Source organism: Oratosquilla oratoria, chromosome 33 (assembly GCF_046742065.1).
Source record: "Oratosquilla oratoria isolate Oo_2021 chromosome 33, ASM4674206v1, whole genome shotgun sequence".
In the NCBI taxonomy this organism is placed as follows: Eukaryota; Metazoa; Arthropoda; class Malacostraca; order Stomatopoda; family Squillidae; genus Oratosquilla; species Oratosquilla oratoria.
The window spans coordinates 31052896-31070395 of NC_134809.1; the positions used below are offsets into that span (position 1 = coordinate 31052896).

At 38.3% G+C, this 17500-nt stretch overlaps 2 protein-coding genes across 11 annotated transcripts in view; one reads left to right on the top strand and one right to left on the bottom strand.

Moving 5' to 3' along the window:
- The window catches only part of LOC143017827 (uncharacterized), a 582072-nt gene that overhangs the window by 494089 nt on the left and 70483 nt on the right, over positions 1–17500 (bottom strand). The window lies entirely within an intron of this gene.
- The window catches only part of LOC143017829 (uncharacterized), a 108513-nt gene continuing 100170 nt past the window's right edge, over positions 9158–17500 (top strand). Inside the window, exon 1 of the mRNA XM_076172765.1 lies at positions 9158–9253. The gene's annotated coding sequence lies outside the window, so the exon portion shown is untranslated. The remainder of the gene's footprint in view (positions 9254–17500) is intronic.

Genomic DNA, 17500 nt, shown 5'->3' on the forward strand with positions numbered 1-17500 from the left:
ACGAGCGCGCTTTGGTGTGAAGTCTGAAATTAATTAATGTAAAACGAGTCGGGAAAATATCTAAAAAAAATTATGCAGTAACGAGGGGAACGCAACGCCGTTTAATTAGGGTCCCGCCATTCTCCTCTACCCACACACTGAGGGAAGGCCCTCATACCATAAATGCATGGGGCCATATTAAAGATGTCTGCCTTCCATATTTCTTTTGCTAATATTTTTTCACTCATTCTTTCCATGTGTCCAAACTATCCTAATATTCTTTGTAAGAGGTTGGTAGATAAGCTGGTAGAAAGAGGGGGAGAAGACGAGTGTTATATTTTTATGGTTTAAATGTTTATAAACAACACAGCCGACAGGAGAGTAATTTGCATATGTTCGCTCCCCGTTGTGTGTTTATAAACAATGACCGGGGGCCCCATACTATCGCTGACTTAAGAATTTTGTAACCTAAATGAGATATGTAGAGATTAGAGATTGCTGTAAACAATATTGAATATAGACTTGTAACAACAAATCTGATTGGGGAAAGGGTGGAGGAAAAAATTCTATTGGTTCACGATTGTAAGATCACGCGATTTGGGGAGGATCTTAAATATAAAGTTAAAGAGCATTAGACTAAAGAAACCACTACGTCACTGCAAAGCTCACCCAGGACCTAATAACGTGTTATCGGGAGATTGTTGAGTGTACATCAGAGAAGCACGCTGTATAAGAATTAACGGAAGAAAGGAAGAAAACTGTCTAATTTTAATTTCCCCCTAGACTGAAGATTGTATCAGAAGGAAAAGATAATACTAAGTGGAGTCTAGAATATCAATGAAAATATTGTACTAAATGGAACTAACCAAATGGATGATTGGAGGCAACAGGGCTTACCGACTAAAATTGTAAGTGACAAATCATATGTAACAGAACAGTGGGAAACAAAGACAGTGATGAAAGATGGGTGAAAGTTGATAAGGGGGTGAAACTCTTTCATCAACCCTCTCTCCCAACTCCTTTCCCAACCCCGCTCTCCGCCTCACCTCCTCGTTTCTCACTCTATCCAGCCTGGTAACCCCTACCATACTTCTCAGGCATTTCATCTCGAACACATTCAAACTCTTTCTCTCTCCCTTACTTATGTTCCATGTTTCTGCTCCATGCAGTGCTGTCGGCACAATCAACCCTTCATACAATCTCCTCTTAGCATCCATTCCCAAATGTCTATTTCTCATTAAAAAAAATGAATCCCCCAAGACATTTACTTGCTTCTCTCGATCCACATTCTACCTTAATACTCACTTTCAATTTGCTGCCATCCTCCCTCCTTGTACATCTCATCACCCTATTTTCACATACATTTATCTTCAACTTCCTTCTTTCGCACACCTTCCCAAAATCCGTCACCAACTTTCTTAATCCTCCTCTAATCCTATTATAAGCAGAGTGTCGTCAGCAAATAATAATTAGTTTATCTCCCATTTTTCTTCATTTTTAACCATATATTCATCATAAACACAGAAAGAGGATCTAACAGTAGGATTTCTTGCATGATCATTTCATCAGGACGCTGTGGACATCCTAAAACTACACCCCGACCTACACCCCACCTCCCTCTCCCATTTGCATCCCTTTGAAATGTATAGATAACAGCTGAAGGCGCTATAAAAATTCTATCTTGGTAAAGGCACTAATATGAATTTTCAAAATAGATTTACCATCTAAAGATAGAACGAGGGTAACGAAAGTAACGAGGAAATGTATAGATAACAACTGAAGGCGCTATAAAAATTCTATATTGGTTTAAGGCAATAATATGATTTTTCAAGATAGATTTACCATCTAAAGATAGAACGAGAATAATGAAAGGAGCAAATCTCTGCAGAAGGTTGGGTAGGGTGGAGAGATGACAAAATTGAATTCATGTGGTACTGAAAGACCCTAGATTTTCTCTCCCATAATTAGAAATATCTAAAGTTATGTGGTGTACAGCTCTCCTTCCAGAAAGTTTTAGTTTAGCTTAAATCGATGACACCGAGAGGTCTTCTTTTGATACTTCATTCTGATTAATGAAAGACAATTGTATTCAGGTTAGACGAACCCTTCTGGATGCTAATGGATATGTTTGACCCTTTCGCAATAGAGGGTGATTTTCTTGTATGTGAACAAAAACACCTGGCCTCAGCTAAAGTAAAAACTAAAGTAGATAATCGAGAAAAACGCGAGCAAAAATCACTCACATGAATGAATACTCAAGTCGTAGGATGATTCGAAAATTTTAATGACATTCAGCATAAGTTAAGGGAAGTGGTGAGCCGAATGAGATCAAGCTTGTCCCCTGTGGCCTAGGTAATAAGACAGCTAGGACAAGTAGCTGTCACTGGTAATTATTAGGTATTGTGTCGAGGCTTTTGTATCTTTTTTTCTGATTATAAGATCCGGAGAACGATTGCCAACTAGTATCACATCACATTCGTTAACACAGTATGGAAAAGAAAAACAGTATTTTCTCTGTGCTCATGTAGAGTAGTCTTAGTGAATCCTGTCACTACTTTTAAACGACCTCGTTCGCAATACCCGATTATCGTCAATTTTGTCTGAACGTTATTGAAAGCAGTGGCAACACTTATTATTGCGACTAGACAGGAATAGATTTACTCACAATCTTAATAAGGCCAGACTTTTTTTATCCATTGGGTTACGGGCCTGCCGACGTTGGAAACCCCGAAATAAAGATTAAACAAAATATGGCGAAATTCCTCTTTTCTATTTCCGCCGAACTGCCGACTAGCGCTGGTATGACGATCAAAGAAAAAATAAAAAAAAAAAAAACTTGTGGGCCTAGTGTTCGTACAAAACATGCAAGGCTTGGCACATACAGCAGCTTGTGTGCTCATCAGCCTGGCCAGTAAGAAGGTATGGATGAAACAAAACTGAAAAAAAATCCTCCGACCTGACAACATGGCTTCCTAAAAACTTTATATAAATAAATGTGTTGGGGTTTTTTTTTTTTTTTTTTTTTTTTTTTTTTTTTTTTTTTCCACCAACCTAAGGGGAAGGATCCATGGTGCCCGTAACCCAAGGAATAATGATAAAAAAAAGGCCTAAACACACATTGCACCGAAGAGACTGGTAATGTGTTCCAAGGATGTACAAGGATCGACAGTCGGAAACATGAAAATGATTCATTATGAAAACTGGTGAGTATTGGTGATATCCTTGTCATCAAGGGACAGAACAAATTTACGATGTAATTGAAATCAAATATTTATAAGTATTAATCCAGATTGGAATTTGATAAATACACTTGATTGCTTAAGTTCTTGTGTGAAAACACTAGAAGTGTTGTTATCAATGTAGAGGAACCTTTGGATAACTTGTAGCCCATATAAGAAAATTTCACTGGAATATTTTGAAAATACCACTAACCAGGCACAACCTAAGTACATTGCCTCTCACACCTTACAAGAAAGGATTACTCTGTCCCATTACAGAATGACTTGAGAAATGACCTACCGGGTATATAATAACAACCCATAGCGTAATGACAAAATAACACGAGAGAGCCCATTAACCAAGACTACACCAATTACTTTTTTGTTAAATGATGTCTCAAGGCAAAACATTTTGTTCCAGGCCGAAGAATTATTATCCGAATTACACGCTCGCAAGGGTCTGTGGTCCTCAGACCTGTGCCGAGGAGAATCGAGGATTCTGGTAGAGAGGGAGAAGGGGAGGGTTGGGAACCGGGAGGCAAGTTTGGAGACGGGATGACCCAGGAAGTGACCACCGCCTCCCATATTATTATACCCCGTGATACTTGGAGTTCTTTTGTTTGATCACTAGCTACAGTAGGGGAGATGGTTCGAAGACCTTGCCTACAGGGTAGGTCACAAATCTAGACGCCAGTCAGTCAGGTTTGTAGGTTGAGGACCCCGATGACGAACTGGTTAGTTCGAACCTCCAGATGGGTTTCCCCTTTATGCCTTCACCAGACGCTGGTCTATCCGAGTCAATCCTGACGGAACTTTTAGGATTTTGTTTTTGCTAACGCCAGGCGATTCTACCTACCTTGAAGAAACCCTTGAGGACAATAAGGTTTAAGAAAGATTTCTCGAAAAATTACCTCAATTTACCTTTTAGGTCCAGGCAGGCCTGTCAAAAGTATATTCTGGCTAATAGAAGCCAATTTTATTTGGTTTAGAGCAGGGGTTCTTAACCTTTTTTCTCCAATTCCCCACTTTTTAGTGAGCCAATTCTCCATTTCCCACCACAGCATCGGTCTTTGACAAATTCGATTTTAACCCACGCAGTGTTTAGTACGTGAATATACGCTTTGCTTTTTTATGCCATTTTACGGCCCTTAATTTTTGTTTGCATATATTAGTTTTTTACTAACAGTTATCACATGGAAATGAAATACATAAATACATAAATCTTGAAGCACTATCGATTATTTGTGAGTGGAAACAAATTCACGAAATGTGACAAGAAGAAGACACCAGAAACAAACAAAAAGAAACAAAAACACATCGATTAAAAAAAAAAAAAAAAAGTGGTTCTTCTGTCCGACCGGTCATTCCCCACTTGGCAACTCCGCCATTCCCCACCAGTGGGGAATTCCCCACAGGTTAAGAACCACTGGTTTAGAGGAACCCTTAGGACCAATCGAGACCCCTCTCAGGCCGGAGTCTGCCGGGGTCTTAGATGAATGAAATCCTCTGGCGTTTAACATAATACATGTACTACGGCGAAGAAGTGTAGCATCTTCATATCATAACTTCTATGATCTCGTATGTGACTCATTAGTTCGCTTTGCCAAGACTACAGTGTCACACCAGAATATCATGCAAGGGATAAGTCATACTCAGCTATCATATCGTAACTATTTCACTGTGGAGGGTGTTTCTCTCAGTTGAATTAAATCGTCCGGCTTGAATAAGTTACTTGAGTCATAAAAAGCAGACTCTAGGCTCTAAGTACTTATATCTATTTCGCTGTGAAAGTAATTTCCCCTAGCTGAATAAAATCACTTGGTGGTGTCTGGAATAAACGACTCTAGTATCAAAATGTAATGAAAAGGTAGGAGGAAGGTGAGGTCATAACTAAAGCTACGGTTAGACTAGTCAACGGAATGGTTGGATTCCAAAGATTTTGTTAGATTTTGTCCAAGGTTGGAGTGTAACCTTAGCAAAAAATCTACGGTTACACTCCAATCTTGGACGAAATCCAAATGAATTGTTGGAATCTAACAATTCTGTTGACTAGTGTAACTGTAGCTTAAACCCCTTTAAGAGTGCAGCAGAAAGGAGAAATCGTGGAAGTTAAAAGTGACCTGCATTCTTCTTTGAGCAAAGCGAGATAATCTTAACCTTTTCACCATCCCTTAATGAATATGCTTCTGGAGTTATTTAAAATAAGATATGTCAAGAACGTCGCCAAGCCGAATTAATCAAGACCCGTGCACGATACACGTTTATTGATATTAACTTCAGTAATACTGACGATGTCAAGTTGATACCAAATATGCGAGAAGGACATTTAGTGCTTGGTTGATATTGAAGGCAGGTGAGATATCATGGTTGTTCTCAATAATGGAAGCAGTGACAATACCATTATTGCCAATAGATAATGGCCACGAGCATGACATCACAGATGAAGATCGTAACATTCACACGGCATACCACGTGCTTACTTGGCTGGTATGGTATGCCCTTTTGGCATTTGGCACTGGCCCTAAGCAAAGGAAGGTGCAGCTTTGGTTTGCATGATGGCTGTGCATATACCAGTATACAGTCTTTGTCTACAGCCTTAGTGTACGATATCTATACTCATGTTTTGTAACTCGACATAATACTCATGTAAATACTTCTCTTGATACTCTCGTTGCGGGAGCCCTACTTACCAGATTTTGATTGTAAACTTTATAAAGGCTTCATAAAAATATTTTTATACAATTACTACTAGAATTCTTGTCCCTTTTAAAGATATTTATGAACATACACATACAACACTTTGCTGAGTATTTGGTATATTTTGTACACCAGTTAAAAAACAACTGGAAGAGTCTTATATAAATACAATCGTAGCAAAGCAACACAAATGTAGTTAAATTGTCACAAATTAATTAAATAGGAATATCAGGAGTTTTGAAGATTACTATTTCATACATATGTCTGTTATCTAAAAAGTAAAACTCGGTATGCTATATTTTTTCATATTCCTTGGCGTCCTCTCGGCGATTTACTTTTTTAATATTAGCATAAGTGTACTTTTCTATCTTATTTTAGTTCAACTAAGAGTTTTTTGCCTTTTGTCTTGCAAATATTATTAGTTTATCTTGGATGTGAAAAATGTGCAAAAGTGTCACCGTTGGTGCTGTAGGATTGTAAGCATGAATACCAATAACAAAAGATTACAAAGGAAAATCATGCCGACAGGAGACCTTTTGGTCCATAACTAGGTCGGATGCGAAAAAACACTACATAAAGATATAAGTAAATAAGTAGATAAATGAATAAAATAGATACTGTAAATAGATAATGACAATAAGCAAGCAGAAAAATAACAATAATTTAGACAATAAATACATGAATAACAAAAAAATAAGCGAATGAATATTGATGTTATCATCTCGATATTCAACGTACCTGCCATCTCCCTTTGATGCCTAGCGTACACACGCACGCGCGCACACATAGGCTGCAAGTTGGTACTCCGACGCCGGCACAGATTTCCCAAGGGACGGTTCATTGTTCCAAGTGACCCAGCTCACCGACTTTCCTGGCAACGCCCCTTTCAGCGACAATAGATTCTCTGCACCTCAGGACAAGCCTGCGCGAACAAAGGCTCTCTTGGCGTCTCCCGTCGCGACCCAGCCTTCCAAATTTCCTTATCACTAATATGGCAACAGCCTACAATTACCATGTTTGGCAACCTTGTATATATATAGATAGAATATGTTTCTGGCAACACTCCGAGTTTTGCTTGGGGCTTGCTGTGTATTTGTAAGGCAGAACACTGTCGGTCTTATTAAAGACAAGAAGACCTCCTGAGTTTATTTTACCACCAATTTCCGAATGTAATGTAATTTATAACCTACAATGATAACTAAATAAATAACAAAAAATGAAATAGAATCAAATACATGGCAGGCACTACAGCAAATTGCTTAGGTGCTTATCTAAACGAATCTTAAAACTTCGAACTGTACTACATTGTACTGCCTCTGCAAGAAGTTTATTCCATTCGTTTATTACAAGGTTGGCGAACTTGTTTCTACCCCTTTCCAAATTAAATCTACTTCCTGGCAGTTTGAGACCATTATTTCTTGTCTGATTTGCATTCAATGTGAAATTTTCGTTACTTTTGATGTTGTCAATTCCCTTTAGAATCTTTGAATCCGAAAGACCTGTATCAAATCACCCATGAATCTACGCTTTTTTTTTAGGGAAAATAGATTCCTATGTTGTAGTCGATTTTCGTATGCAGTATCTCAAAATCAGCTTGTGTACTGTTTATTTATCAAAAAATACGCACACCATTATGTCACACAGTTCTTGACTTTACATGAAACCCCAATGTCGATGTGTCATTTTCTTTTGCACAGGTTTGTAAAAATACTTTTGGAAGTATTGTGTATTACATTGGATGACTTGCTTCATAGCTTCTCTTCACGAAACCTTATAGTATTACTTGTTTGCCCCTAATAGTAAGCCTTTGTATGTAGTTATTTCAAAATATTCACTCAAACTTTGTGTAACATTTTCTGCATTCGGCTGTCTTACCTAACTTCACAAACATATTGCATAATGATTTTTGTTTGTTTGTCTTTTATGTATACTAAACCTTTTTGTTGTGTTTTGCTTCTTAATCCCTTTATTCTAGCTAACACTGAACGGGGGACCAGGACTGCCGTTTCGTAGAATTTTGTACCAAAACATAGAAAGATAGCGGCATGTGGCAAATGCGTGAGGAAAAATTTTCAACAAATCAGCGGGCTGTTCAAAACACTCAATCACTCAAGTTGTTGTTTAAAAACCATATAATTAGTTATCAAATAATAAATGGTACATAAAAATATATGACTTTTATTGGTAATTATATTACTTATGAAATATTGTACCCCGAAAGTTTCGGGGTACAATATTTCATAAAAAGATACGGTGTAGAAAAAAAAAATCTACACTAAATTTCAGCTTTCTTTATGCGATAATAATATAAAAAATAATGTTTATATTTTACTGAATATGTTAGGGCATGAGGGCCTTATATACATTCAAGAATATATAAAAAAAAAACTAGAACCAACATTTTGTCAAAGTTTGACAAGTATGTCTTGCTATGAAATTCGGCACACGCCCGAGGAAAATGTATGCCCCGGTATGGCAACACTCCCATTCTACACGACACTAGAAAACGCGGCAACGCTGCGGTAGACGAATGTTTACACCGGTTCCATAAAATCCTTAGACAAAAGGACATAGTCCGTAGAAGTGTTGGGCAACAAATAACTTTCGCTAACAAGATATCATTAACAGGTTAGTATGACAGCAACATACTTTGATATCTAGATGTTGAAATATGCTATATTTCATATATATGTATAAATAATACACCATTTGATACAATTGCTCATGAAGCGTAAACGCTGTAGGAAGTAAATAAACGGTAATTGTTCACAATAACCCCTTCATCCAACCTAACCTAAATTACCTTAATTTGTCTTACTTTACCCTACTTTCCCCCACCTTGTCCTATATTCTTTACCTTTACAGTACCTAGCCTTGTGATCTAGAGATCCCTAATTAGAAGTGAATATCATCCATAGGGTTAGTTTTCCACTGTACAGGGAGTAATGGGTAATCCCATGAAAAATAATTTTTGCGTGACTTTGTCCATAACACAGTTATGGAATACATTTTTAGATTTTGTACGAGGTAATGAGTATTGCTGTCAGGTTTCTTTAGGGGCCATACATAAATCTTGTTGGAAACCATTTTCTTAATTCAACTTAGCATAGCCTAACCTGACCTAACCTAACCTAGACTAACCAACCTTATCTAACTTAACCCAACCTAACCTAACCTAACTCAACCTATCCCAACCAACTCTATCCTAACTTCCTAGGAGGGTATTTTAAAGGATTAAGTAATCCAATTATACCAACAGTGTCATTTGAACTCGTTGGCTAAAAACACCGGGAAGATACGAAAAGGCATTGGAGCGGAGTAGTGGTCAGATCCGCTAGTAAAGGAACGCCAACAGTCAGGTAAATTGCACATTGTCTTTATTCGGTTATATGCAATCAAACTTGACAACTATTTCATGGTTTGATAATAATTCATACAATTTAGTTGCGATGAGTAGATCTTTCGCTTATTGTCTGTTCTAATATTGAATAGATAATCGTGTATACTTAAAATGGCAACATAATGACAAGATTAAAAGATAGTAAAAGAAAGTAATTATGCATGTAGTCATTGTTTTTGGAATGTGCAATAGCACTAGATGATTTCCAAGTCTTCGTTATTTTCAAATTACTATATTTAACCACCTTCATCACCAACTGGGATGGAGGAGAGAGAGAAACAACTTTTTTTGTGTGTGTTTTCAACTACGATTTGCGTCTCTCCTCGTAAGATTTAGTCACAAGTTGTATCCCTCCATCATCTAGGCGTGATAACTCCTTAAGGTTCTGTATCCGTGTCCAACTGGTTCCACTTTAAGTACTACAGTGGCTGGCGTATTACAAAGATTACAAAGATTACAAAGACGGAGTATGCCGACCTTTTAGTCCATATCTATCGGATGCGAAAAAAATAATAATAAATGAATAAATAAAAACTATAATGATGTAAATAACAAATAAAGTACATAAATAAATAAATGCATAGGTATCGTTAAATAATGCATAGGTATAGTTAATAATGACATGAATGCCTACGAGATCGCAAATCAATCGCTCACATCGTACATATACGACCCAAAGTTATGAGTCCCCCAAAGCCTTCTAGAAGATATCAGCCACTGTAATACTTACAACTTGAAGTAACAGTCCATATCTAAGATATTTTCCTTTTGTGGTACATAAGGAAGGACGAGTATTCCCCAAAGGATAGATTTAGTTATGATCAACATTAAATCCTTGAAAGAAATCTAGCTTACTCGCAAGTGAATACTAAGGTTAAGAGTAATAGTGAAAGTAATAGGAGAAATGGGTTGATAATAAGGCAAAGGTGGTGGTAAACTTGTGTTGAATAGAATACCTAACGACAGTCAGAACCCCTTGAAACTCAAGTAAGGCTTGATTAACTCCTTTGCGTGATTCGACCAATCAGAGGCCGCATGCAGCGCGACACGAACAATCAGGGACCAAGGTGCAAGAGGTAGGCGTTCTTTAACTTCAGTATCAGGACTAGAGAGACTTCGGGTTCTCGTATCATTCAGGAAACCTGAAGGTGTCTTAATTTGCGTTTCTCGTGAAATCACGGAGCGTGGTAGCCAAGCAGACAGAAACGCCGATGCCTAGGCGAGACATCAGAGATAGGAGTTTCAAAACCACAAGAGTCAGTGCGTAACGGTAGTAAAGATATACAGGCTTAAGTGCCCGAGTTTCAACAAAGGATATCATGCCAAACCACCTCGCAGAGCGGATATAGGCTGAAATAATACACACACACACACACACACACACATATATATATATATATATGTATATGTATATATATATATATATATATATATATATATACACACATATTAGGATCCAAACTTGATTATACATTATATGCATCAGCTACTGTATTTGTTTGACAAGGAGAATTTTTTTTGTGCACAATTTCTCACTCCTACCAAAATTGGTCTGGTACTAAATTATTTCTTCTTATAAATTTCATCATATAATGAATCACGAAATTGACGTATGATCCAGTCCGGATTTGAGGTCTTGTATTATGAGATCAGGCTGCTGCAGGTTATAACCATTTCCTGTAGGATTTTATATCCTGCTATTCAAGACATTAGTCAGAGCCGTCCTACGTTTTCTGACATTGGAACTTGCTCGTGCAATCACTGGTTAGAACCTGGGAGCTTGGGAACTTTGTATGTGTTATAAGTATCACCATAGATGTAAAACAGTGGTAAACAAACGATTTGAAATTTGATAGCACCCATATGGACTAGAGTCACACATTATGATTGAAGACTAATCCCCCACTGATCACTTATAACTTCTAATGTCCCTCCTTTCTATTTCCTTTCTTAAATCCTTAGATCTCTCCTTTACGACTTCACCTCTTAGTCGTGATTTTATCCCCAATGACCGAAGCGCTGGTTATTGCCTGTGTTTTCTTTGCTCTCCAGTCCTGCTCTATTGTGCATGACCTCTTCAGATCATATACAAAGGATTACAAAGGCGGAGCATGCCGACAGGAGACCTTTTGATCCATATCTAGGTCGGATGCAAAAAAAAAAAAAAAAATCATAATAATAAATTAAAACTATAATAATGTAAAAATAACAAATAAAATACATAAATAAATGCATAGGTATAGTTGAATAACAAACAAAAAGGTAAATAGTAAATGATTATAAATTGACATATAACTAATAATAAATGAAAATCAGACAGACAAATTATAACAAAACAAAAACAAATAATATAACATAAATTATAATAATTACAGCATCTTACTTGGGTATTTATCTAAATGATTCTTAAAGCTTCGAACTGAACTACATTGCACTACCTGTACGCCTTTGGGCAATGTCACTTTTGTATTTTTCATATATGTCATTTGTATTTTAGTCTTATGCAGGATTTGGATGTTTGTTTTTCTTCTCTCCATCGTTATAGAGTACCTGGGTACAAATCTCACATCGTGATCACCATTCATTCTCTGCATTCCTAAGTTGCGAAATGTTTTATTAAGGTTTGGTGCATCATGCTCTTATACTGCCTTTGCGTAACATATGTGAATTTTTGTGATCGCTACAGTGTGTGTGTGTGTGTGTGTGTGTGTGTGTGTGTGTGTGTGTGTGTGCGTGTATGTGCGTGTATGTGCGCGCGCGCGCCAAAATATTTGAGCACGTTTCTGCCTTTAGCCATGTTACACATTGTTCTGTAAATAACCTAGCTGAAGCGTCACTATTACCCATTATCCTTTTTCTTTCGATGATGCAATCTACATATTTTATTCCAACAACCACCAGATGGGTCCACTCAACAGAGTTTTCATAGCTACGGGGAACAGCCTTTAATGCAACACGCGCAATGCCTCGCTCCGCCAAGTCACATGGAGCTAATTCCCCTCAATCCGGAATCTACAAAATTCGAAATATTCGGGACTCAAACTCGTTTCAGAAACATACACGAACATAAATGAATCTACCTCTGGATTGAGCGGAATTTACTTTATTCCGGAGCTTTTCGTTTCGTATTCTGGAGCCTTCTGAGTTTTAGAGATGCTAAACAAATAGAACCTGTACTCATGATTCCCATTCTTCTAAACAAAGCCTCCGGTCCTCGTTCATTCTTTTACAGTCCCCTTTATAGTTCCATGGGGGTCATATGTCTATCACCAGTTCACGTGAGTATCCACGCCTCTCACACATAATTCTTCGCCCTCTGTAGGTCCTGGTGTCCCCCTCCCCTTTGCATGACGTTACTAACGTCGTAAATTGCGTCATAGAGTAGAGAAACATGTTCAGCGGCTGATAGAACCCCTGGTAGAGTTTCTTGTCTAATCTCTATACTAAAAGACACCAGACGTGTGCAGTACAGGGGGTGGTTGGAATAGATAGAGAAGAAAACGGAAAGCGTGATCGAAGAAAATGGGATACGGTGAGACTGAATGCAGTAGAAAGGAGGAAACAAAAATGAGAAAAAAAAAGAAAATGTGGAAATAATGAGAGACAGCCAGCAAGACAACCCACCAAGACATATGATTGGCCAAATAGGAAATCTATTAACCCAACAATTACACATAGAAATTAGAGAGTTTCTGTGAGGTAAATCAAGACTAGGAAAAGGAGTGGCAATGATTGATGTGGGAAGAAGGAGCATAAGAGAAATAAAACAGAAAGAAACGTGAACGTGATGAAGAGGTGGATAGAGGATAAGGGAAGGCGAAGGAAGGAGATGAGGCGAGAAAGAAGTGTGAAGATGGGCGAGGCAGACAGGTGGAAGAGTGGAAGAGTTTGAAGAATAGCGAGAGGGAGTAGAATGAGCTGATAAAGGGAAGAGAAAGGAAAGAAGTGGAGGATAAAAGTGAGAGAGGGAGAGGGAGAAGGGCAATAAAAATATGAAGGAAAGTGGATACTGAGGACTGAAAGACGATAAATAAAAAGCGAGAAACGTTTGAGGCCGAAGGAAGACGGGGGGAATGCCTCAAGCAGAAAATGATAGAAAATAAAAACGAAATGGCAGGGGAAAGAGACAAAGACGGGTATACAATTGCTGGAATGGTGAAAGAAGAGTAGAGACAGAGAGGTTGTTATCAGAAGAAAAAGAAAGGAAGAAAGAGGGAAAGAAAGACAGGAAGAAAAAATAGAGAGATAAGGAAAGAGACAAAGGTGGAGGGAAAGAGAGAGAGAGACGGAGAGAGAAAGGTAGGGAGAGAGAGAGAGAGAGAGGGAGAGAGAGGAAGATATATATATATATATATAGAGAGAGAGAGAAAGAGAGGAAAGGAGGACGAAAAAGGATGATGGCGTTCGGAAAATGCAGAGCATCGAAAATAAAAAAGACTTTAAAATGACGTTGAAAAGGGGGAAGGCGAAAGACTAGGAGAAAAAAGGGGATGAGGGAACTTAAATAATTCGTGAGGAGCAGTGAAGGGGGCGAGAGAGGGCGAAATGAGTACTGAGGGGCGGGTAAAATCGAAGTATGATTGGAGAAGCGATTCGCGGGGTGCAACTGAGGCATCGGGAGATGGGTAGAAGACATGGGGAGGGATTGAGGGAAGGGCGTGGGTTTGGCCGGGGAAGGGGGAGACGTGGCACCTGGCACCATCAACGCTCCCCCCCACCCCCCACCACTCTCCGAACCTTTCCCCCTGACGACGGTTTTAGCGCTAAGCATGGGAGAGGAAGAGGTAGAGGAGGGGGGAAGGAGGATAAGGGAGAGTGTTGGAGGGAGCATATTGGTGACGTGGGTGTGAAGGAAAGGTGGTTTGTTGAGGAAGACTGAGGTTGAAAGACGATGAGTGAGAGGTTATTGTTGTACAAAATTGCAAGTCCTTTTAGAGAGATGAGGTGAGTATTTAGTTAATATTCATTGTTTTATGAAAGAGACACCCATTGCTGGTCCTCATTCGTGATAGGCTTTTTATCTTCTCGCTATGCCGGGGTATTTCCTTGACTGAAAATAAGCGTTTGGCGCTTGTCAGAACAAGCTCACGAGTCATAAGTAACAATGAAAGGATTAAGTATAACAGTCGTAACCTCTCCGCTACACAGGGAATTTTTCATAGATGAATAAAATCGTCTGGAGGCAGCCAGAACAAATAAATGTATAAGACGTGATTGAAAATCTTCATTGATATATAATGTTCCGTAATAATGATACGTGGATCATTAGATACCTAATTGGTATATAGGATGTGAGATTATACTACCACAACCTCTGAACAAACTATGCATTGAACATTCAATGATGTCACGGGCGTTCCTGTTGGCTCACCGCCACCTGAAGGTCCAACCACATTGCCTGGTGTCCTCACGGGCAGTGTGCCACCGATTGTGAGTAAGCACTGTCCAAGGAGATCCAAGTCTCGGACATTAAACAGCCTGAAGAGGATAAAAATCTACACGCACAACGTGAGAAGAAAATTTTGTCTACGACTGAGACTTGCGACTGCCAATTGTCGTAACCCCTTTACTAGTGGCAATGTTCTGACACAGTATTGTTGTCCCCTTTTCATTGGTCCAATGATATTATCACCACACTATCAATAAAATTGTGTAAAGATTGTACAGTACGGGTTACTGAGCAATGTGTAGGGGACGCTTCGGTCGAATTTTTCTGAGAAAATGATCAAATGAATCAAATGTAAATAAAAGGTCACACAACGAGTAACAAGGACCTCGACGTCGTTCACGAGGAGTAAAAAAAAAGAAAAAAAAAAAAAAAAAAAAAAACAGAATCTACCTTCGAGATCCAGGACACAACACATCAACATTTCACCTAAGACAGATCAAAGATTAATTGAAGAAGATAGCCTTTTTAAGGAAATCTTGGAACTACAGACCTGTGCTTGCGAAACAGATGTTGGAGAGGACTATCTCCCCTACAATCATCTTCAGGTCCCGTCAACACACTCACCTCCATCACGAAGGTAAACCTTGACAGGCTGGCACTCGGTGTCCGGACCAGACCCAAGATCTCTTTCTCTATCACTGAGTTACAATGACATAGTAAAAGGTCAAGAAAACTTTCGGTCCATAACGAGGTCGGATGCAGAAGTAAACAAACAGACAAACGAATTACGTAATAACACAACGACTACGGAATGGAGTGGGCAGAAGAAGAATTTAATGTCTGATTATGAAAAAAAATCGTGCATGCGTCTTTGGCAATGAAAAGTTATAAGTTTTGTCTTTTTAATTTCCTTTTCCTCTTGTCATAATCTTTGATCTTCTTTACTAACCTGAGAACGCCATTAGTGACAAAGCGCATGCGCTGCTTCGGACATCCGAACTTGCCCATACTATGCAAGATCCTTCATATGTGAATAATATATTTCTATATACACTCATTTTGGTATAGCATATTTTTTCAAACAACATACTATTCATGCAGCAAAAGCAAAAAACACATTTGCATAGCTCTGATATATGGTGTGTCATCTTCGGATGTTTGTGGTAGTACATACAAAGAGACCTAGATGAAGTACAAAGTACTTGATGCCGAATGGAGGCTTGAGCGATCAGATACAAATCTCAGAGGTATATGAGCCTCAACTCACCCTACAGTACGTCACACTTGGCTGCTCTTTTCCTGAGGTCCTCTAAAAATGCTGTCATCACGAGACTTTGAAGTTCAGGAATTACGATGCTGGAGTACTTAGGCACAAAATAGTTTTACAGCTCATGGGTTTGGCTTTGAAGCGGCAGAAAATACCCAAACTCGTTCAGACTGCATAAAAAGTGATATGATATCAAAAAGCTGACGCAAAGTAAATAAACAAATATGTAAAAATAGAATAAGATAAACAACATAGTGAGATGTGAGGGAGAGTAGGTGTTTCTCCACTTCTTCGCCTTCTTGTTCTTCCTTCATCTTATTCCCTTCCTTCTGATACTTCAGTTCACTTCCTTTGTTCCTTTTTCTCCCGTCTCTCACTTAATTTTTGGTCCTTTTAAAAACATATTTTCCAAGTATATGTTTTCTTCATTATTGTCTCTTCTCTCCTTTCTGTTTCAAGTATCATTGGTTCCTCCACTATTTCCCCCATTTCCTATATGTGCATAATTCACTCCATCGTTTTAGCGTATTAGTACTAAGAATATCAGCAGAGTGGTTCTTACTGTTGTATTTTTTCTTATATCTTCATCGCTGATATCATGATAATGTCAACATTATCTATATTACTATTCTCATAAAAACTTGAGTAATCAGCAATATCATGCTTTTTAAGTTTCATCTTTCCATTTTTCTTTCATAGACGTCCATCGCCATCCATTCATTTTCTTTCGTTTTCGTTTTTCCTTCTTCTTCTTTTTGCTCTTTTTCTCTCTCTTTAAATTACTGCCACCTCCCCTTCATTTTCCCTAATAGCTCTATAAGTTTTTCAACCCTTTTTTAGCGACCTTTTCTTACTCTTTTCGGAATCAATGGTTCCGTGAGATATTTGCGCTTCGATTTCCCCGAAGAGTGTTGAGGGGAGATCTCTCGGTTTTTTTTTTTTTTTTTTTTTTTTTTTTTTTTTTTTTTTCCCCTACGAAATGGTCCCCCGCGCTTCGGAGGCACTTTCTCCAAGTCCAAGAATCTTGTGCGTTTCAAGGACTTCGCCTTTACCACTGAGTAACCATCATATTCGAAATACACTAATGGGCAAAAACATTTCCCAACTTGTTTCATATATTATACGTCTGGTCTAACCTCTGTCACGTCATTCCTGCGTATGTCTATCTCGTCTCTCCGCATTCTGTCTGATCTCCCTTTTCCTAACTGCTCATTTTGTGGTATCGGTTGATATATATATATATATATATATATATATATATATATATATATATATATATATATATATATATATATATATATATATATATATATAAGTATTTTTCTGGCCGTTACATGTCGTGGGATGGTTAGATTGAATGCCTTTGTCTGAGCTCAGTGATTGAAGACCGTAGGCCCCTTATTGACGCCACGTGTTAGATGTCTTTGTGGGTCTCCAATTGCCATCCACCTAGCTTCTCACCTCCAGAAGCCGACGCTCCACTTCAGAAGTGGAAGTAGACAAAAAAGATAGAGTAATGGGAAATAATCCTACAGAACCTCACCATTACC